The 22,777-nt window shown below is 42.0% G+C and overlaps 1 pseudogene; it reads left to right on the forward strand.

The window, feature by feature from the left end:
* The first annotated feature begins 16,336 nt into the window (after nt 1–16,336).
* LOC132234486 (keratin, type I cytoskeletal 18-like) lies at nt 16,337–17,105 on the forward strand (annotated as a pseudogene).
* The last annotated feature ends 5,672 nt before the right edge of the window (nt 17,106–22,777 follow it).

The raw sequence follows: 22,777 nt of genomic DNA on the forward strand, positions 1-22,777 counted from the left end.
AAATAAATAAATAAATAAATAAATAAATAAATAAATAAATATCTCCACTGGGCTTTAATAGGCATTTCCAATCTAACATATTAAAAGCATAGCTATTAATCATAAAAACTGCAAATACCCCAGATTTCTTCACCCAGTTCATGGCAACTTCTTCTGGTTGCTCAGGAAGAAAAACTTGGAATCTATCCTTGAATCCTTTCTTTTTTTTTTTAATAGGCTTAGTCAATCAGTTGAGAAATCCTATCATCTCTGCTTCAAAATATATCAAGTGTCTGACCACTTTTTATCCTTAAAAAATATGTCTTATTGATTTTGTGAGAGAGAGAAACATTGATTTGAGAAACACCAATCAGCCACACCCCGACCAGGATGGAACCCGCAACCCAGGCATATGCCCTGATGCCCTGACTGGGAATCAAACCAGTGACCCCTCAATTCCCAGGACAAGGCCCAACCAACTGAACCACACTGGCCAGGGTTACTTTTTACCCTTTTTAATGCTACTACCATCAGCTCTTTCCTGGATTATTGCAATCATCTTCCCCTGGTCTCCCTGTTTGCCCTTGTAACCCATTCGTCTATTAAGAATATAACAGCCAGGTGAACTTTCTAGAATAGAACATAACATTCCCTTCTACTCAAAACTTAATTTTCCTGGCTAACAACAGAACTGTAAATTATCATTTGCATATGTGAACATGTGTTTGCAGGTATGTGTGTGCATGTGCATGTGTGTGCATACATTGTTGTTCACTGTTTTACATTTAGCCCATTTCTGGTTAATTACTTTAAACGGTGCAATCTATGGATAGATTTATTGTTGTTGTTGTTGCTAAGGCGGTGATGGTAGTGACTATTTGCTTTTTTAACATAGTTAAATTGTTCCAGCATTATTTGTTAAAAACTGTCCTTTCTCCATTGAATAATATTGGCAACTCTTATTCTCACAAGTCAGTTACTCATAATGATTGATTTTGTCAGTCGATTTTGGCTCTAAAAAGACTTAATTCAGGAAACCTGCACGAAAGCTCCAGTATGGGGCTCCCTGTGGGAAGCATGGGACTTGGTTGGAAGGTCTGTAAGGAGGAATCCCTGAAAGGTCAGAGGCCTCTGGGGGACCTGGCCAAAGGCGGCAGCCCCTGCCTTGACTTTTCCAAACAAGTCTGACCACCCCCACACACACACACCCCAGGTGTTTTACTAGAATCTTTATGTTTAGACTTCAAAACGTCCTTGTTTGAAAGACACTACAGATACGGGTGTTTTCTCAAGGATGCTTACCCTGCTGATTGTATCTAGAGGTTAATTTTACTTCAAGCTGTTGCGACAATAAAAGCCTATGGAAGCAGGTGAACAGGGCTATTTGCTCCTAAAGCAAACTAGCCCCTTAGCTTCTCTTTCACAGAAACGTGTGTCAGAGTAATCATTCACCCGTCACTCAGGGTCTGACGGTCAGTCCCAATACCTCCCTGTTTCATCATGGCTCAAGTTCTTTACCTTCTCATCCCACCCAGGCTTCCAGGCCTAAAAAGGAACTTTGCCTAAGAAGTGAGATTAAGGGATGTACTCAGACCTAAATTACTTCCCTGACTTCTCCCATTCCTCTGACAGAACTCCAACAGCTCTAGTCTTTTTCAGGTTTGGAAATCTCTTAATTGCTGAGCTGAGACAATTCTTCTTTAGCCAAAGGTGAATGACAAAGATTTCACAATCTAAATGGAACTCATTGTTATGACACAACTGGAGGAATTTCTAAAGGGGATAAGATCACTAATAAAATTTGCAAAATTTGGCCGCATTAACCAACAATGGTGAAATTTTTTTTACAACCTTTGTATTCCAAGAAGAGACTAGTGTGGCAGCAGAACTCATGTCATGGATGAGACACTGAGCGTTTGCACATGATCTGCCTCTGAGACCCTGAGGCTGTAGTTCCAGGCCCTCATATGCATCTTCCTTTCTAATTCTTGTGGTAATCCCATGAAGTTGTCAACATTGTCCCACTGTTGATGAGGAAAGCTTATGTGCAAAGTCCAGGCTCACACCACCAGAACACGGCTGCCGGGAGATGCAGTCCCAAAGACCAGCTCCTGAGTTAGCTTGAGCTAAATAAAATTTGGGAATTCTTTAAACCCTTTAATGGTGATCTAATGGTCCAAATTGCAAGTCAAGAAAAATGGCTATGTAGACAGACAATAGTTTACTGGACTCCCCGTACCTCTCCAGTTCAACCAAGTTGTTCTTCATTCATCTAACATGGAAGCTCTGCCCCAGACAGCATGGTCTTTTATTCTTTCCCCAGACAAAGTTTCTCAGTCTGACCTCAGTATTTTCCCCACGTGGCCCTCCTGCCTGTAAAAACCACCCTATCTTCTCTACATCTTTAATGACTATATTCACTCTTCTGAACTTCCTCTCTCAATCTTGTCTTCTATCACTACATGACCACTAGGACCTGTCAGCACAAGTGTAGCTCAGATGTTGCTTTAATAAAAATAGTAGCTATTATTTTCTCTGTAGCAACCAAGTGCCAGCGCTGTACTAAGCACTTTGTTTACATTTGTTTTGTTCACACGATAGCCTCTCAAAAAAGGTATTTTTATCTTCCTTTTATTGATGAATAAATTAAGATGCAGAGAAATTAAGTTACTTAGAAATAGCTGGAGAGTTGATGTTCAAACCCAGGTCTGACTTCAAAGTATGATGTTTTTTCTCTCTAAGTTTTAAGCCTGTTTGAACATATCAGAGCACTTGGGGATGGTCCACCAGAAATCTATTGGCAGGAAAAACATTTCCTAAGGGAAAAGCAAACTAGAGTACACAAGAGAAAATCATGAACAAGAGGCCAGGATAGAGAAGAGAGACAACTTTGAGTTCTGCCACGAGTCTGTTTCTCCTATTGTCTTGCAGCCCACCCCCTGGGGAGGTATACCTGCTACTTCCGGAGAGGAGATTAATCTGTGGATGGCTAGATTTGGAGCTTTGACCCAATATTTTCCCAGCAAGGTTTGATTTTGTTTTTATTTTTGTTTTTTGTTAATCCTCACCCAAAGATACTTTTTCATTGATTTTTAGAGAAAGTGGAAGGGATGGGGAGAGACACGGAGAGAGAAATATTGCTGTGAGAGACACACATCTATTGGTTGCCTCCCCCACGTGCCCCGACCAGGGCCGAGGATGGAGCCTGCAACTGAAGTACAAGCCCTTGACCAGAATCAAACCCGGGAACCTTCAATCCAACGGCCCATGCTCTATCCACTTAGCAAAATCAGTTAGGGCCCCAGCAAAGTTTTGTTTTGTTTTGGGTTATTTTTGTGTGTGTTTTATTTATTTATTTATTTATTTATTTATTTATTTATTTATTTATTTTACATCTTTATTGTTGAACTATCCCAGCAGAGTTTTTTTTTGTTGTTGTTTTTTTTGTTGTTTTTTTTTTACTTTAGTAACTTTTTTTTTTTATTAGTTAAGGTATTACAAATGTGTCCTCATCCCCCCCATTAACCCCCAACCTCCCCCCCACACACACAAACTCATGTTCCCATCCCCCTGTTGTCCATGTCCATTGGTTTGGCTTATATACATGTATACAAGTCCTTCGGTTGATCTCTTCCCCTTACCCCGCCCCCCCCCCTACTTTCCTTCTGGGGAATGATAGCCTGATCGCTGTTTCTCAGTCTTTGGGTCTGTCCCTTTTCATCAGTCTATGTTGTTCTCTATAATCCACAAATGAGTGAGATCGTGTGGTATTTATCTTTCTCTGACTGGCTTATTTCACTTAGCATAATGCTCTCCAGATCCATCCATGCTGTTGCAAAAGGCAAGAGTTCCTTCTTTTTTACCGCAGCATAGTATTCCATTGTGTAGATGTACCACAGTTTTCTAATCCACTCATCTGCTGATGGGCACCTAGGCTGTTTCCAAATCTTAGCTATGGTGAATTGTGCTGCTATGAACATAGGGGCCCAGCAGAGTTTTAATACATTGGAGTCTCTGGTGGTTTTTATAAGCTGTACGGGCTTCTGGGGGACTCAGTCAGGAAACCTTAACATCTCTGGCATTTAATGCTTTGGCGATGGGTTGTAACAAATGATACTATTAACAGCTGGAGGGACAGAAGATGAAACGTGTAGGGTTAATCCAAATTGGCAAATGTCATTTGGCATCTACTACATGCAGGCATTTTGTAAGGTGCTAGGGTCATGGCGCCATTGGCAAGTTTGAGCAGGCAGACGGGAGTAGATGGGAAAGCTATGCATCACATGGATCTTCACATGCTTCTTGTGCTCAGAAGTGAGAGCCTTCTTATTACTCGTCTGCCCAGTGTGGGCATCTTTTAGTAATTCATGCAAAGGCATTGTACATGGTAACACTGCCTTTACTCACTGCCCTGTCCCTCACCAAAATCAACTAAAGATTAACAGATGTTAGAGGTACCTGAATATGAAGTCGCGGGCTAGGAAAACACTGCTATGCTAGATTGTGCTTTGGCCCTACATTGCCTCCACCATTTTATTTCCCCAGAAATTGATTTACATCATTGTTTGTTTTGCCTTCTCATATGAACAGTAGAAATCTCTATAGGTTTGCACATGGTGAGTATAACTGAAATTGATCCGTACATTCATTCTTCCTAGGAACAGTACAGTTAGGATGCTCTAAAAATACACTTTGATTCATTAAAATAAACTTCTTAAGAATGTAACAAACATGAACATAATTATCTCTAGGAAGAAATTTTCCTATATGTCCTAAGAAGAAGCAAACAAGAAGGAACTGAGAGACTGGGCCAAAAAAGCTAAGGAAAGAGGAGGTGAGTTGAGTTGGAGTTTTTAAAAAAAGCAATAGAAAACAGAAGTTAGAAAGAAGGAAGGAAGATATTTATGTCATAACACTGTATCATTCATATTAATTTTAAAAGAAAAATAACTTTCTTTTACCACCGTATGTGCCAACATCATGTGAGATAGTGTCATATACTGAGGGCAATGACAGTACAAGTTAAATAAAGAATTGGCTGAGTTCATGACTGTGAACTTAGCACTTTGATATCCAAGGAAGAGCTAGAAAATTAGGCTCTCAGAAGTCCCCATGTTGGAGAATCTGGATGATAAAATAAGGCTCTAGGAATTCTCTATTTCCACATGTGATAGGGCTAAGATGACAGATGAGTATATTCTCAGAGATATGGAGCATTCTATCTGAAATTAGGCCATTGATCATTTCAAGATGAACATGAATCCAAGGGTACATTTTAACTCCATATGCACCAAACAGTGTCATTCTGTTCCTTGACTTTTACTGCTCTTCTGATCCTAAAGGCATGATGTAATGAGTGAAGATAGTACCTTTTATCCACACCAGTGAAAGAAGGAACAATCAAGTTATACTGACTACTTACTGTGAAAGAAATTAGCAGGAATCAGCACACTATTATAATAAGGTTCACCACTTTTCATAAGATGATTAGTGAGAGGAACTGATAAAATCACAGTGCCACCAGAGGCTCTTTCAGTGATTGAGCCTAATAAGCAGCAGGCAGGTGGAGACAGGCAGAGGTGCATCTCAAGGTTCCTTGGGATTTGGGCTCACTGCCCCCTGGGCCTGGTGCTGTTAAATCCCAGCCTTGCCGGCTGATGTGGCTCAGTGGTTGAGCATTGACCCATGAACCAGGAGGTCACTGGTTCAATTCCCAGTCAGGGCACAAGCTCAGGTTGCAGGCTCGATCCCAAGTGGGGAGCATGCAGGAAGCAGCCAATCGATGTTTCTCTCTCATTGATATTTCTATCTATCCCTCTCCCTTCCTCTCTCTAAAAAGAATAAAAACCTATAAAAAATATTTTCAAGAAAAACAGCCTTGATGCATAGCTTGATCCTTCCTGCACGCACCCAGGGCCAGTAGAGGCAGCCACAAGCTGTGCATCGGTTTGTAGCTTCAAACAGGTTGCTTAGGGCTAGTCACAGGCAGCGTCTGACGTTGGCCCACAGCACAGTTTCTCCCAAAAGGCCCAAATATCAATGACGACATCAGTGCAGGACTCATTTATCCCCACAAATGGCACATCCAAGGGGAGATCTCAGCAGGTGCCAGACTCTGCTGAGTCAAATTCCGGTCTGTGTGCACAGCAGTGCCTTCACTGTGGTTAGGGTTGATCCTCACAGTTAGCCAGCCTGAGTGTTGACTCCAGGTACTAATGGGCCAATAGCAATTAGACTCAATTACAACAGGAAGGCCTACATACGCCATACAAGGGACACTCCTAGAACTCCCAGCGCAGGTGATGAAGGAAATTGCACCACGAGTCCCACAGGACACCTATGACATAAGGCCACCCTACCTAGACTGGGAGTCATAGCAGATCGACCTAAAACAGTAAAACCTTGATATAATGGGCTAATTCAGGCTGGGGGGTGTCCATTAAAGCTGAAAGTCTGTTACATAATAAAGTAGGTTTTCCAAATGTGTATGGTAAAAAATTGGCAAATTAGTTAGTTTACCTGTTTTTACTTATGTAGACACAGGTGTGTAATTAAAATTAAGTATGTATGAAAAGTTTAATTCCACAGAAAAGCTTTCTATCTATATTCCTGTAATTTTAAATTTATGTTGAATAGTCTAGTAAATGGGTGCATTTCACCAGTCAGCATTTCACAAATAAACAAATGCACACAGGTAGGGCGTGGCTTAGCACACATCGGAACATCTGCCAGCACATAATAAAACTGCTGCAGAAAGTCAAAACACACGACAACAGAACCAATTACTACCTGTGATGCAGTGTGACCATGCGCTAATCATTCATTGAACATTGTTTACAAGCAGTGACTCTTGGATTTAAATATGTATACTAGCCCTGGCCAGTTTGCTCAGTGGTTAGAGTGTCAGCCCACAAACTAAAGGGTCATGGATTTGATTCCCAGTCAAGGGCACATACCTTGATTGCAGATTCAATCCCTGGCCCTGTTGGGATGGACCAGGAAGCCCCAATCAATGTGTCTCTTTCACATCAATGTTTCTCTCTCTTCCCATCTTCCCTCTATTCCACTCTCTTTAAAAATCAAAGGAAAATATCCTCACTCTTCAGGTGAGGATTAAAAATATAAATAAATAAATATGTAGACTAGCCCTGGCTGGTGTTTCTCAGTGGTTACAGCATTGGCCCATACACTGAAGGGTCGCAGGTTAAATTCCCGGTCAAGGGCATATACTTGGGTTGCAGGTTTGATACCCAGACTCAATTGGGGCATGTGTGGGAGGCAACCAATTGATGTGTCTCTCTTGCATCAATGTTTCTCTCTCTCTCTCTCTCTCTCTCTCTCTCTCTCTCTCTAAAACATCAATCAAAAAAATATCTTCAGGTAAGATTAACAAAAATAAATAAATAAATGGACTATAGTTATAGATATGTAATATTTATTTATGTCAGCAAAATTACTACAGTATTTTTCCAACATATGGCCTATTAGCTAAAATTTGTTTGAAATAACAGTGAATTAATAACAAAAAATAACCTATTAATTTAATTATAAGCAAATCTTGATTAAAAGCATTTTTAAATTAATAGGATGTTAATTTTCATATATGACATACAGACCAGAAACTTTGTTTATTAAATCTACAGTCTGTTAAATCAATGTCCACAAAATCAACTGTACACAGAAATGAACACAAAGAGTCTGCCAAAATGGGGAGACAAAAAACATGCCCCAAATCAAAGAATAGGATAAATCTCTAATATAAGAGCTAAATGAAATAGGGGCAAGCAATTTACCAGATATAAATTTCAAAAGAATGGTTATAAGGATGCTCATGGAACTTAGTGAGAACTACAAAGAATTTAGTGGAACTATAGCAGCATGAAAATGACCTCAATACCATAAAAAGGAACCAGTCAGAAATGAAGAATACAATATCTAAAATGAAGAATACACTAGAAGAAATAATAAGTTGGATGAAGCAGAGTATCAAATCAGTGATTTGAAAGACAAGGTAGCATATCATACCCAATCCAAGCAGCAAAAAGAAAAAAGTATTTTAAAAAATTAGGATAGTTTAAGAAAACTTTGGACAACATGAAGCATACCAACATCTGTATCATAGGGGTACCAGAAGGAGAAGAGACAAGCAGGGAACTGAGAACCTATTTGAAGAAATAAAGACTGAAAACTTCCCTGACCTGGTGAATGAAAATGACACACAATTTCAGGAAGTACAGAGAGTCCCAAATAAGATGAACCAAAGAGGTCCACACCAAGACACATCATAATTAAAATGGCAAAGGTTAAAGACAAAGAGAGAATCATAAAAGCAGCAAGAGAAAGACAGTTAGTTGCCTACAAGGGAGCTCCCATAAAACTATCAGCTGATTTCTCAACAAAAACATTTCAGGCCAGCGGTGATTGGCATGAAACATTTAAAGTGATGAGAAGCAAGGACCTATAACCAAGACTACTTTACCCAGCAAGGCTATCATTTAAAATTGAAGGAGAAATCAAGAGCTTCCCAGACAATAAAAACTAAAGGAGTTCATTACCACCAAATCAATATTACAAGAAATGTTAAAGGTTCTTCTTTATGAAGAGGAAAAAGATAGAGAAGGAGGAGGAAGAGGAGGAGGAGGAGGAGGAGGAGGAGGAGGAGGAGGAGGAGGAGAAAAAGGAACATAGTTAAAAGAATCAAATGGCAATAAATACATGCCTATCAATAATCACTTTAAATGTAAATGGTTAAATGCTCCAATCAAAAGACATAGGATAGATGAGTAGATAATAAAATGAGACCCATATATATGCTGTCTACAAGAGACCCACTTCAGAAGGAAAGATACACACAGAATAAAAGTAAAGAAATAAGAAAAGATATTTCAGACAAAAGGAAATTTTTTAAAAAGCTGACAACCTAGACTTATATCTGACAAAATAGACTTTAAAACAAAAGCTATACTGAAGGACAAAGAAGGACACTACATAATGATAAAGGGAGCAATCCAACAAGAAGATGTAATCATTGTAAACATTTATGAATACAACATAGGACCAACTAAATATGTAAATCAAATCCTGCCCTGGCTGATGTGGCTCAGTTGGTTGAGCATTGTCCCATGCACCAAAAGGTTGCCAATTTGATCCCCATTCAGGGCACATGCCTGGGTTGCAGGCTTGATCCCCAGTAGAGGGTATGAGGAGGCTGCTAATTGATGTTTCTCTCTCACATCTTGCCGGGAGCCAGTCCATCCTTGCTGTTTCAAGGGACCTGGCATATATGGCATACTGTTCTTAATATGTTTGCTCACCTTCTTGGCACTATGTGTTTTAACCAAGGTCACCTCTCTGAGAAAGGTTGTTCACCCAGGTAGGGATTTTCCCCTGAAGTTAGGGAGGGAATAAAACCCCTTAACTAAGTGCCAGGCGGGTAATTAATCACTTAATCATGCTTAAGCTACATAATCTTTACTCCCTGGAATGGAGATAAGAAATGCCCTAACCTTTGGAATAGAGATTGATAGGATTGGAATCAACTGGTATAAATACAGATGTAACAAGACAACAGGACACAGAACCTGGACACAGAACCTAGACACAGAACCTAGAGACAGAACCTAGAGACAGAGCATGGCAAAAGATCCTGGACAGAAACTGGAGATAGAACCTAGAGACAGAACCTAGAGAGAACATGGCAAAAGATCCTGGACAGAACCTGACTACAGAACTTGGCTGGAGAAACTAGGCAGAACCTGGCTGAAGAACCTGGCCACAGAACCTGGCTACAGAACCTGGATAGAACATGGCAAGAGAACCTGACTAGAACATGGCGACCAAACCTGAATGGAGAACCTAGAGAACCTAGCAAGAGAACATGGACACAGAACTTGGCTGGAGATTGTGGCTAGAGATCCTGGCAAGGCTGCTGATCAACTGAACACTGTCTCCGTGTCATTCCTTCTTCGCCAACTCCGTCCATACCTTTGGGGACCCCTGGACCTGCTGGGGTTGGACCCTGGCAACATCTATGTTTCTCTCTCTCTCTCTCCCTTCCTCTCTCTCTAAAATCAATAAAAACATTTTTTAAAATATGTAAAACAAATCTTAATGGGTATAAAGGGAGAGGTAGTAGGGGATTTTAACACCCCATTGACATCAATGCATAGATCTTCCAGACAGAAAATCAACAAGGAGACAGCAGCCTTAAATGACACAGTAGATCAGATATATTTAATTGATGTCTTCAGAGCATTTCACTCCAAAGAAGCAGAATATAATTCTTTACAAGTGTGCACAGAGCATTTTCTAGGATACATCATATGCTGGACACAAAACAGTCTCAATAAATTTAAGAAGATTGAAATCATATCAAGCATCTTCTCTGACCATAATGGTATGAAACTAGAAATCAACCACAAGAGAAAAAAAGAAAACACCTGAAAAACATGCAAAGACATGGAGGTTAAATAGTATGTTACCAAACAATGAATGGATTAACGAGATCAAGAAAGAAAAGTGAGTGTCCATTTATATTTTCACTAATAGTATCTAAGGGTTCTAGTTGCTCAATATTATTACTCTCTCGATTTCTGCTTTTTACTTGGGGGTGTTTATAATATTTACAGTTAATGTTGTTACTGATATGGATAGGTTTAAATATATCACTTTGCTAATTGTTTTTTATTTGTCCCATCTCGTATTGGTTCCCTTTTTCTCTTTTTCTGTCTTCTTTTAGATTTTTTCTTTTTATTAAGTCACTAGAGGTCCGGTGCACAAAATCCATGCACAGGTAGGGTCTCTAGGCCTGTCTGGCAATCACGGCTGATCTGTGGGGTGACCAACAGGGTGATGGGGGCCTCCACTCGCACCCGCCTTGGCTGTCCTGGCGCCGCCCACTCAGTCAGGGTCTGTGGGCTGGGGGAAGCTCCTGCATTGAGCGTCTGCCCCCTGGTCGTCAGTGCACGTCATAGCAACCAGTCATTACACCGTTCAGCTGATTTGCATATTAGGGTTTTATATAGATAGACTAGAGGCCCGGTGCACAAAAATTTGTGCACTTGGGGGGGGGGGCAGGGGTGGTCTCTCAGCCCAGCCTATGCCCTCTTGCAGTCTGGGACCCCTCGGAGGATGTCCACCTGCCGGCTTAGGCCCACTCCCTGGGGGATCAGGCCCAAGCTGGCAGTCAGACATCCCTCTGGCAGCCCGGCAGCCCTCAGGGGATGTCCACTTACCAGCAGGGAGAAGACCTAAGCTGCAGTCGGACATCCTTAGTGCTGCTGAAGAGGCAGGAGAGGCTCCCGCCACCACCACTGTGCTGGCAGCCATCAGTCTGGCTTGTGGCTGAGCAGAGCTTCCCCTATGGGAGCGCACTGACTACTAGGGGACAGCTCCTGCATTGAGCATCTGCTCTTTGGTGGTCAGTGTGTGTCATAGTGACCAGTCATTCCCAGTTGTTCTGTTGTTAGGGTCAATTTGCATATTACCCTTTTATTATATAGGATAGAGGCCTGGTGCACGGGTGGGGGCCAGCTGGTTTTCCCTGAAGGGTGTCCCAGATCAGGGTAGGGGTCCCGTTGAGGTGCCTGGCCAGCCTGGGTGAGGGGCTGAGGGCTGTTTGCAGTCTGGTCAAGCCCCCCCCCCAGTGGGGACCCTCACCCCATGGAGGTTTGGCCAGCCTGGGTGAGGGGCTGAGGGCCGTTTTCAGGCTGGCCAAGCCCCCTGGCAACGGAAGCTCCCAGCCTCTCCTTTTTTCTTTTTTTTTTATTCTGGGATTTATTTACCTTCTATCATTGAAACTTGTAGCCTTGAATGGAGGTATGAATTCTATGAAACAGTTTTTGTGTCTGTGTATTTAAAAGTTGCTGCTCATTAGTATTTCATGCATTTTTTTTTTCAGCAAGAAATATTCCACCAGTGGTACATCTACACAATGGAATACTCACTGCAGTAAAAAAGAAGGAATTCTTACCATTTGCAACAGCATGGATGGAACTGGAGAGCATTATGCTAAGTGAAATAAGCCAGTCAGAGAAAGATAAATATCACATGATCTCCAATGGAATAGAATAGAGACCCCAGAAATCGGCCCGAACCAATATGCTCAATTAATATTTGACAAAGGAGGCAAGAACATACAATGGAGCCAAGATAGTCTCTTCAATAAATGGTGCTGGGAAAATTGGACAGATATATGCAAGAAAATGAAACTAGACCACCAACTTACACCATACACAAAAATAAACTCAAAATGGATACAGGACTTAAATGTACGACGGGAAACCATAAAAATTCTAGAAGAATCCAAAGGCAACAAAATCTCAGACATATGCCGAAGCAATTTCTTCACTGATACAGCTCCTAGGGCACTTGAAACTAAAGAAAAAATGAACAAATGGGACTACATCAAAATAAAAAGCTTCTGCACAGCAAAAGAAACCATCAACAAAACAACGAGAAAACCCACTGTGTGGGAAAACATATTTGCCAATGACATATCTGATAAGGGCCTAATCTCCAAAATTTATAGGGAACTCATACAACTTAACAAAAGAAAGATAAACAATCCAATCAAAAAATGGGCAAAGGACCTAAATAGACACCTTTCAAAAGAGGACATCCAGAAAGCCAAGAGACATATGAAAACATGCTCAAAGTCACTAATCATCCGAGAGATGCAAATCAAAACAGCAATGAGGTACCATCTCACACCTGTCAGACTGGCTATCATCAACAAATCAACAAACGACAAGTGCTGGAGAGGATGTGGAGAAAAAGGAACACTTGTGCACTGCTGGTGGGAATGCAGACTGGTGCAGCCACTATGGAAGACAGTATGGAGTTTCCTTAAAAAACTGAAAATGGAACTCCCATTTGACCCTGTGATCCCACTTCTAGGAATATATCCCAAGAAACCAGAAACACCAATCAGAAAGGATATATGCACCCCTATGTTCATAGCAGCACAATTCACCATAGCTAAGATCTGGAAACAGCCTAAGTGCCCATCAGTAGATGAATGGATTAGAAAACTGTGGTACATCTACACGATGGAATACTATGCTGCTCTAAAAAGGAAGGAACTCTTACCATTTGCAACGTCATGGATGGAACTGGAGAGCATTATGCTAAGTGAAATAAGCCAGTCAATAAAGGAAAAATACCACATGATCTCACTCATTCATGGACAATAGAGACCATTATAAACTTTTGAACAATAATAGATACAGAGGCAGAGCTGCCTCAAACACATTGTCAAACTGCAGCGGGAAGGCCGGGGAGGGTTGGGGGGCAGGAGGTAGGGGGGTAAGAGATCAACTAAAGGACTTGTATGCATGCATATAAGCATAACCAATGGACATAAGACACTGGGTGATAGGGGAGGCTAGGGGACTGTCTAGGGCGGGGGGATAAAATGGATACATATGTAATACCCTTTGTAATACTTTAAGCAATAAAAAAAAAGAAAAGAAAAGAAAAAAAAATATCACATGATCTCACTCATTTATGGAATATAATGAACAACCTAAAGTGATGAACAAAAACCGATCCAGAGACAGAAAAGCATCGATCAGATGGTCAAACCTCAGAGGGAAGGTAGGGGAGGGGGGTGTAAGGAGGAGAGATCAACCAAAAGTCTTATATGCATGCATATAAGCCTAACCAATGGACACAGACAACAGGGGGCTGAGGGCATCAGTGTGTGTGGGGGGGGGGGCGCAATGGGAGGATAAGAACACATATGTAATACCTTAATCAATAAAGAAAAAAATATTTAAAAAATAAATAAAAATAAATAAATAAATAATAGAAGCAAAAATAAAATAAAATAAAAGGAAAAAGAAATATTCCACCATCCTTCTTTTTCTTCCTCTTCATGCATATATCTTCTTTCTACAGCTAGTTTAAAATTTCTCACTTGCTTTGAGCAACTTAATTATGATGTGCCTTAGTATAGTTTTCTTTTTGCCTGGGTTTTATTGAGTTTCTTAGATCTATGGAGTTATAGTTTTCTTCAGATTTAAAAGTATTTACACCATTTTTTCATTGCACATTGTTTCTGTTCCTCAAAAGCCCTCCTCTCATTCAAAGTCACTAATTGCACATATCAGACACTTCAAGTTATCCACAGCTCACTGATGCTGTGTTTAATTTTGACACTTTTTACTTCCGTATAGTATGTCTTCTGGTCTATTAATCTCTTCTTCTGCAATGCCTGGTCTGCAATGCAATTAATTTGATTCAGTTTGTTTTTTATCTCAAACATTAGTTTTCATCCCTTGACATTTGATTATTTTTTAAGATAACTTCCATGTTACTATGGAACATAGCCCTATCTCTAGCTCTTAGAATAGATGGACTATAACTGTTTTAATGTCCTAGTGTACTGACTCTATCATTTGTGACATTTCTAGGTTGGTTATGACTGATTGGGTTGTTTTTCTATTTTTTAGTTATGGGTCACATTTTTCTGATAATTTTACATTCCTGATAATTTTTAATTGGACACATTGTGAATGGGGCCAGCCTGGGTGAAGGGCTGAGGGCCGTTTTCAGGCCTGCCAAGCCCCCCAGCAACGGAAGCTCCCAGCCTCTCCTTTTTTTTCTTCTTCTTCTTTTTCTTTCAGGCAAGTAGTGAAACATACCTTTATACTTAGTTCTTTTCTCACGGCAAAATGTCCAAACTCCATTTCTGAGCCCCTTCAGGAGGTTATACCTGTTAAGTCATTTAGAAAATGCTAGGAACCCAGCAAAGACTCGGGGAATGTTAGCTATAAAAATCATCGTCATTTAGTAATTTGTGCTTTGACAAGCTTGGTTTTCTCAGCTGGGGGTGATGGAAGGAGAGGCTGCCAAAGGCTGTAATTGCTGGTAACTTACAATGGAGGAATTACACAAACAAAACCAAAATCAAACAGAACCTATAAGAAGCAGACCCAGGCCCTCCATCAGTACCCTTTCATCTGTTGTGGGGTACATAAATAGTGCTAAATATCCGCATAGCTACTGGGGACCATAATATCAGTGAGGTCAAGTGCTGGGGTCCAACCCCAGCAGGTCCAGGGGTCCCCAAAGGTGTGGACGGAGTCGGCGAAGAAGGAATGACACAGAGACAGCGTTCAGTTGATCAGCAGCCTAGGCAGGATCTCTAGCCAGGATCTCCAGCCAAGTTCTGGTCTGGATCTCCAGCCAAGTTCTGTTCAGGATCTCCAGCAAAGTTCTGGTTAGGATCTCCAGCCAGGTTCTGTGTCCATGTTCTCTTGCTAGGTTCTCCAGCCAGGTTCTCCAGTTCTCCAGCCAGGTTCTGTAGCCATGTTCCCTCGCTAGGTTCTCCAGCCAGGTTCTGTCCAGGTTCTCCAGCCAGGTTCTATGTCCATGTTCTCTTGCTAGGTTCTCCAGCCAGGTTCTCCAGGTTCTCCAGCCAGGTTCTGTAGCCATGTTCCCTCGCTAGGTTCTGTCCAGGGTCTCCAGCCAGGTTCAGTCACCAGGTTCTAGTCAGGTTCTCTTGCCATGTTCTATCCAGGTTCTGTAGCCAGGTTCTGTCTCTAGGTTCTTCAGCCAGGTTCTCTCGCTAGGTTCTGTCTCTAGGTTCTGTGGCCAGTTTCTGTCCAGGATCTTTTGCCATGTTCTCTCGCTAGGTTCTGTCTCTAGGTTCTGTCTCCAGTTTCTGTCCAGGATCTTTTGCCATGTTCTCTCCAGCGAAGTTCTTCTGTCTCTAGGTTCTGTGTAGGTTCTGTGTCTAGGTTCTGTCCTTTTTTCTTTTCGGGTGCTCAAAATTCTTATTTTTATAAATATTCTTTAGCTTTGTCTGGCATGCAGTTTCTTGGAAACAGTTTGAGCCTTTTGAGTCTTGCTTTTAAGCTGTGTTGGCAGGACCAGTGATGTGTTTAATTTAGAGCTAATGTTGTCTACTATGGAGTCAAGACCCTTTTGTGTTTTCTACTTGATAAGCTATTAAATATGAAGTTTTCTAGTCTGTGAGTTGGAGACAGACAATATTTTATTTCTGTGTGAGCTATGTAGTTACTATTTTCTCTATTTCTTTTAAATCGATCTTTCATGACTGGTAGTTCATTCTCTCTCTCTCCCTCCTTCTCTCTCTCTCTCTCTCTCTCTCTCTCTCTCTCTCTCTCCTCTCTCTCATCCATAGGAAACTGAAGACTCAGGGGACCCCTCTGCAGACTCTAGAGCTCCCTTTCTGTCTCCCCCTCATATCTAGTAAGTACTCTTCCTTCAAGTTCTAGCTGCTCCCTAGATACTCAGCCTTGTTTTCCCTGGTGACAGGGTAGCTCAAAGATTACTCTTCATCTGCTGCTTGGACCTCACTTTCAGCTTCTCGCCTTCCTCCCTGAACAGCATGAGCCTCAGCACCCCCTCCAACTTCTCCACAAACTTCGGAGCCCAGGGCTTTGTGCAATAGCCCAGCCACCCAGCCATCCAGCCAGCATCTATGCAGGTGCTGAGGTTTTGGGCTTCTGGTTCTCTGTGTCTTACTCTACCAGTGTGCAGGGCAACTGGGAGTCCCAGGGCCTGGCTACGGAGATGACACGGCTCTGGTGGGCAATAGGGAGCATCCAGAGAAAAAAGGAGACTATGCAATGCCTGAATGACTGCCTGGCCTCCTACCTAGAAAGAGTCAGGAGCCTTGAGGCTGATAATCAGAGATTGGAGAGCAAAATCCAAGAACACCTGGAGAAGAGAACCCGGGTCAAAGACGGGGGCATTATTATTTCAAAACCATCAAGTCCCTGAGGGCTCAGATCTTTGCAAGTTCTGTGGACAATGCCCATATTGCTCTGCAGATTGCCAGTGCCCGTCTTGCTGCTGAAGACTTCAGAGTCAAGTATGAGACAGATCCGGCCATGCACCAGTGTTTGGAGAGTGACGTCAATAGGCTCTGAAAGGTCACTGATGACCCCAATGTCACTTGACTGCAGCTGGAGACAGGGATTGAGGCTCTCAATAAGGAGCTGCTCTTCTTGAAGAAGAACCACAGGGAGAAAGTAAATTGTCTACAAAACCAGATTGCCAACTCTGGGTTGACTGTGCAAATAAATGCACCCAAATCTCAGGACCTCAGCAAGATCATGGTGGACACTGTGGCTCAGAAGAGAGTCTGTTTCTAGAGCATTAATAACTAACTGTCTCTACACGTCTTAAGAGATCATTACACATCTTATAAAACCTTACTTGTTTTAGTTTAAGGTACTAGGAAAACAAAATACATGGCTCATAACACTTTACATGAAGAAAGTGTGGGTTGGGAAATCAAACCAATAAGAAGCTAATCTGAGTCCCAGGAGGGAAATCCCTGGTCTAGAAATTGGTGCAGGAGTCAGCAACCTCTCCCAGGCGTGACAACAGGAAACATGCTGTGATTTGTTTAGTGACATGGTGGCCAAAGCTATGGAGAGTCGTGTGCAAGCATGTGCATGGACACGGGGAAGACCCACCCAGCCAATGCACCAATTTTTAAGTTAATCTCTTCTCACTCCTTCCCATTACATCCCAAGTCTTCAGGTTTCTGCAGAGCTGAGAGCCTGAGGCCTGCTCAGCTTTCTTCTAGCGTGTCCCCTATCGCTGGAGCAAGCAGGTTCTCAGTGAGACACTATTTACCACATAGAGCATAGTGTCTGGAACACGAGAAGATATTTCAATAAACATGGTTAGCACCTGTGAGGCAACTGTTGACTGGTTATTTTGTCCTTTCACCTTGACATGCTTGGAAAGATCTCAACAAGGACTTGGCATGTCTCTTCAGAAAGCTCCCAGTCCCTGAACTGAAGGGTGTAATAACAGAAGGGAGACCACATACTGACTTGCAGTCATGCTACTGGATGAAAACTGGCCAGGGAGGATAGCTAACTCAAACACAAAGAATTTCTAAGCCACAGGAATCTCCTAAGATTTCGTGTGTGAAACCAGTTTTCTAGATGGCCATTCTGTGGGAAAGAAGGAAAGAATGTAGTTGGTAAGTTTGTTGGTTATTCTTAACCCCAAATCTCACTGGGGCTATGACTCTATAAATAATCCTATTAATGTGGAAGAAGTGTATCATTTTGTAAAAACAAAACTGAAACACAACAGAAATAGAAATCACAGAGCTGATTTGTGTGTTCTGTTGCCCGACCAAAGAAAGGCAAGAGAGAGGGAAAGAGGGTTCTTTCACAATGTAACCTTCTCTGATTCTTTTGAAACATGGTTTTCTAACTGTTTAGATTTATGAATAACTATTGAAGGGTCACCTATTGAGTAAACTATGCAAATTCGTGTTCTATTGCTCCATAACAAAACATCCCCAAATTTACCAGCTTCAATCAATAAACATTATTTCACAATTTTTGTGGGTCAAGGATTTGGGAGTGTTTTGCTGGGTCTCTCATGAGGTTGCATTCAAGCTCTTGGTGGGGGGGGCTGCTGTCTCTGGTGCCCGCCTGGCTCTTGTGGAGCCACTTCTGAGCTGACCTTGCGGTTGTTGATTGGAGGGGTTAGTCCTTCACTATGTGGGCCTGTCTATAGAATCGCTCACATAATGGCTTCCCCAGAGCAAGTGACGAGAGAGAGAGAGAGAGAGAGAGAGAGAGAGAGAGAGAGAGAGAGAGATTATTTTGGGAGTGACATACAATCGCTTCTGCTGAGTGCTATTGGTCACAGTGGTCAGTGTGGGAGGAAACTGCCCAAGCATGCAAATACCAGGAAGTGAGAGTTTTGGGGACCAACCTGACAGCTGGTTGCTACACTATTCCAATTGTTCTACACACATTTGGTCTACAGCCTCGTGGTTCCTCTGTCTAGGACACTGTGATGACAAATAAAAATTTGAGGTGTGATGAACTAGTTGGTATCCATGGTACGGAGTGCCCTCAGTGGGTAGGCTCACCACCACACACACACTGTGTCACTAGTCATTCTTTTATCCTATTAGAAGTCCAAGGCATGCATCTTCAAATGGTGAATGTACTGTGCTAGGTTTGTATATGAAGCAAACTTATAATTAGCCACGTAGTTTAGAATGTATTTAGGAAATAGAATGATATAAACAAATGTGGATACACTGAGTATTATACAGGAAGAACCAGTTCCAGGTCCATGTGTGTTACTAACTAGAACTATGTCAGGCAAGTCACCTAACCTCTTTGAGCTTATGATATCAACTATAAAATGAGTGTGTGGTATTAGGTGGTTTCTAATAATACTGCTATTTCTAAAAATTGGTTATTTAATGATATTCTAATTATGGAAAATTCCCAATAAGATGCATTTCAGAGTATAATTTTCTAGACAATAGCATTTCTAAAGTAAGAGAAATCCATCACAAATGGGCCCGTAATCTATCTGAATCAGATCAAGATTATTGACTGCATTCGCTTATGACAAACTGCCACATGCTGGGTCCCTGGGATATTCAGGACTGGCATTAGAGGATGGTGTGTAAGCACTGCAGAGGTTCCTCCTATAGGGGCCAGAGAGGTGTAACCCCAAAGCACAGTTTTCATAGGTCACATATGCAGCATGTGGTCACGTCTATCCCCACAGGTCTAGGCGTATACCTTTTTTCATTTACATGCCATAAAGTTGACTTATGTTAAGTGTACAATTCAATGACTTTTAGCAAGTTACAGAGTTATGCGATCATAACCACAATCTAATTTTCATCATTCCCAAAAGGCCTATATCCATTTGTAGTCAATTGCTTTTCCAGCTCCAATCCCCAGGCAACCACTAAGTCTACTGTCTCTATAAATTGCCTTTTCTGGAATTTTCATACAAATGGAATCATACACTATGTAGTCTCTTGCACCTAGCCCCTTCATATAGCAAGAGGTGTTCAAGGTGCATCCATGTTGTAGTATGTATCAGCAGTTTGTTCTTCTAATTTCAGAATAATATTCATTTGTATGGGCATTTTGTTTATCTCTTCACCAATGTATGGACATTTGGGCTACTTCCACTTTGGAGCTGTTAGAAATAATTCTGCTATGAACATTTCTGTCAAATCTTTGTGAACATGTGTTTTCATTTCTCTCAGATATATACCCAAGTAATGGAATTTCTGGGTCACATGGGTTAAATTCTATCAAGTTTTTAAAAAACTGCCCAATGCCGAAACCGGTTTGGCTCAGTGGATAGAGCGTCGGCCTGCGGACTGAAAGGTCCCAGATTCGATTCCGGTCAAGGGCATGTACCTGGGTTGCGGGCACATCCCCAGTGGGGAATGTGCAGGAGGCGGCTGGTCAATGTTTCTCTCTCATCGATGTTTCTGACTCTCTATCTCTCTTCCTTCCTCTCTGTAAAAAATCAATAAAATATATTTTTAAAAAAAAAACTGCCCAACTATTCTCGAGAGTGGCTGCACCATTTCACATTGCCACTTTTTATTATATCAACAGGCATTGATGGGCAGTGCGGAAAGTGTAAACTGGGGAGTCTCTTCTCTTCAGGGTGACCCCAGCTCCCGAAGACCATATGCCTAACTGACAATGAAGTTTTGGGTCAGTAACCACTGAAACAATTGTTTTCTGGACTAAATTCTTCCTGATTGTACTAAGAAGCAATCCCTATTGCCCTACCTGGTTTGGCTCAGTGGATAGAGCGTTCCATAGACTGAAGGGTCCCTGGTTCAATTCCAGTCAAGGGCACATACCTTGGTTGCAGGTTCCCCAACCCAGGTAGGGGTGTGTGTCTCTCTCACATCAATGTCTCTCTCTGTCTCTCCCTCTCCCTTCCACTCTCTCTAAAAATCAATAGAAAAATATCCTTGGATGAGGATTAACAAAACAAAAAGAGAAGAAGCAATCCCTGCTTAGTTGTGTGGGTGCTGTTGTATGTCCTTTTTCACTGTAGAGACAGCCCAAAGCAAAGTTCTAAAAAATGTACCTCCCGTCCCAAGTAGTTCATTTTATTGCATAAATGCCAATCTCTTTGTAGCCAATATTTAGACCTCAGAAAGAGACAATGTATTCCAGAAAAATGGTCAAAGATATCTTTATATTAGTCTAATATTTTGCTTGTGAAAAAGTATCCTGCAGGTGAGGAAAGTTCTCTGTATTTTATTTAGGAAAATGCCTGCATCGTTTTCCTCTGTAGTTAGTTGAAAGGATCTTTACGACATGGATGGACCTAAAGAGTAATATGCTAAGTAAGTCCAACAGAGAAAGACAAATACCATGATTTCATTTATATGTGGAACTAAACAAGAATATAAATCAACAAACAAAACAGAAACAAGGTCACAGATACAGAGAACATTTTGATGGTTCCCAGATGGGAGTGGGTCAGCGGGTGGGTGGAAAAAGTGAAGGGATTAAAAAGTACAAATTGACAGTTATTAAAAGAGTCACAGGGATGTGAAGTACAGCACAGAAAATCTATAATAATAAAAGTGTAATATGCTAATTAGGCTGGACAGCCAAACAACCGTCCAGACATCCTTCCAGACAACCTTCGGGATGAAGCCGGGGCTGCAAGGGCCGAGACAAGCCACCGCAGCTGCAAGGACCGAGCCCCTTTCACGAATTTCGTGCATCAGGCCTCTAGTATAGTCAATAATATTGTGACAATAAAGAGGTAATATGCAAATTGACCCTCACTTCATCGCATCGTCACAAGATGGCTGTGCCCACAGTGGAGGCAGGGTTCCCGTAACACAAGATGGCTGCACTCACAGTGGAGGAGGGGTTCTCATAACGAGCCATAGCAAGCAATCAGCAGGGACCTGAGGTTGTGTGGTGCTGGGCTGGTGCGGGAGACCTGAGGCTGCGCTCCCTCGCCTGGCAGGGCTTGACCGGGGACCACAGGCCGCACCCCCGGCCCAGTGGGGCTTGACAGGGGACCTAAGGCCATGCCCCCCCACTCAGCAGGGCTTGACAGGGGACCTCAGGCCAGGCCCCCCACCCCAGGCCATGGCACCTGACACCATGCCCCTTGCCTGACACTGGGCTGGGGGACCTCAGGCCACACACACCCAGCCCTGGCACCAGGCCAGGGGACCTGAGGGTGCACCAGGGGGCCTGAGGCTGCATCCCCCTCCCACCAAGCAGGGCTTGATGGGGGCCCTGAGGCTGTGCCCCTCACCCGGCAGGGCTTGACGGGGGTAAAACCAGCCGGGTCTGGATCTTGCCTAATGGGGGTGGGGCTGGCCAGGTCTGGGTCTCGCACAATTTCAAGGTGCACATGGGTAGGCAGGGACTTGACTCTGGGTCCCACGGGGTCCCTCTGACAGGAGGAAGATTTTCATATACATTTTACTGATTTTCTTTCATCTCTGACACTTCTATTATAGAGAAAGGGCAAATAGCAATATTAACATATTTCCTCTAATTAATTCCCTCTTAATCTGCACAAATTTCATGCACCGGGCCACTAGTATTATAATAACTAGGTATGGTGTCAGATGGGTACTAGAATTATCAAGGTGATCACTTCATAAGTTATATAAATGTCTAATATCTACGTTATACACCTGAAACTAATATAATATTGTATGTCAACTATGATTGAAAAATAAAAATAAAATTTTTTTTTTAAATTCTTAGCTTGTGGGCCATGGAAAAATAGGTCACAGTGGATTTGTTTGGCCCATGGGCTGTAATTTAGTGACAAATAAATAAATAAAGGGTCTCTAAGTATGGCCCTGTACAAATGTCAATATAAAAAAATGTACATAATGTGCACTCTTATTTTAGAAGCCACATTTTTTACTAAGTATAGTGGTTACTCAGTAAAAAATTAATGAATCTGCCCTAAGAATAAATTTCTACTTTAGGGGACTAAAATTATACAAAATAATGACTTAGTG

This window comes from Myotis daubentonii, chromosome 5, assembly GCF_963259705.1.
Source record: "Myotis daubentonii chromosome 5, mMyoDau2.1, whole genome shotgun sequence".
Classification (NCBI taxonomy): Eukaryota; Metazoa; Chordata; class Mammalia; order Chiroptera; family Vespertilionidae; genus Myotis; species Myotis daubentonii.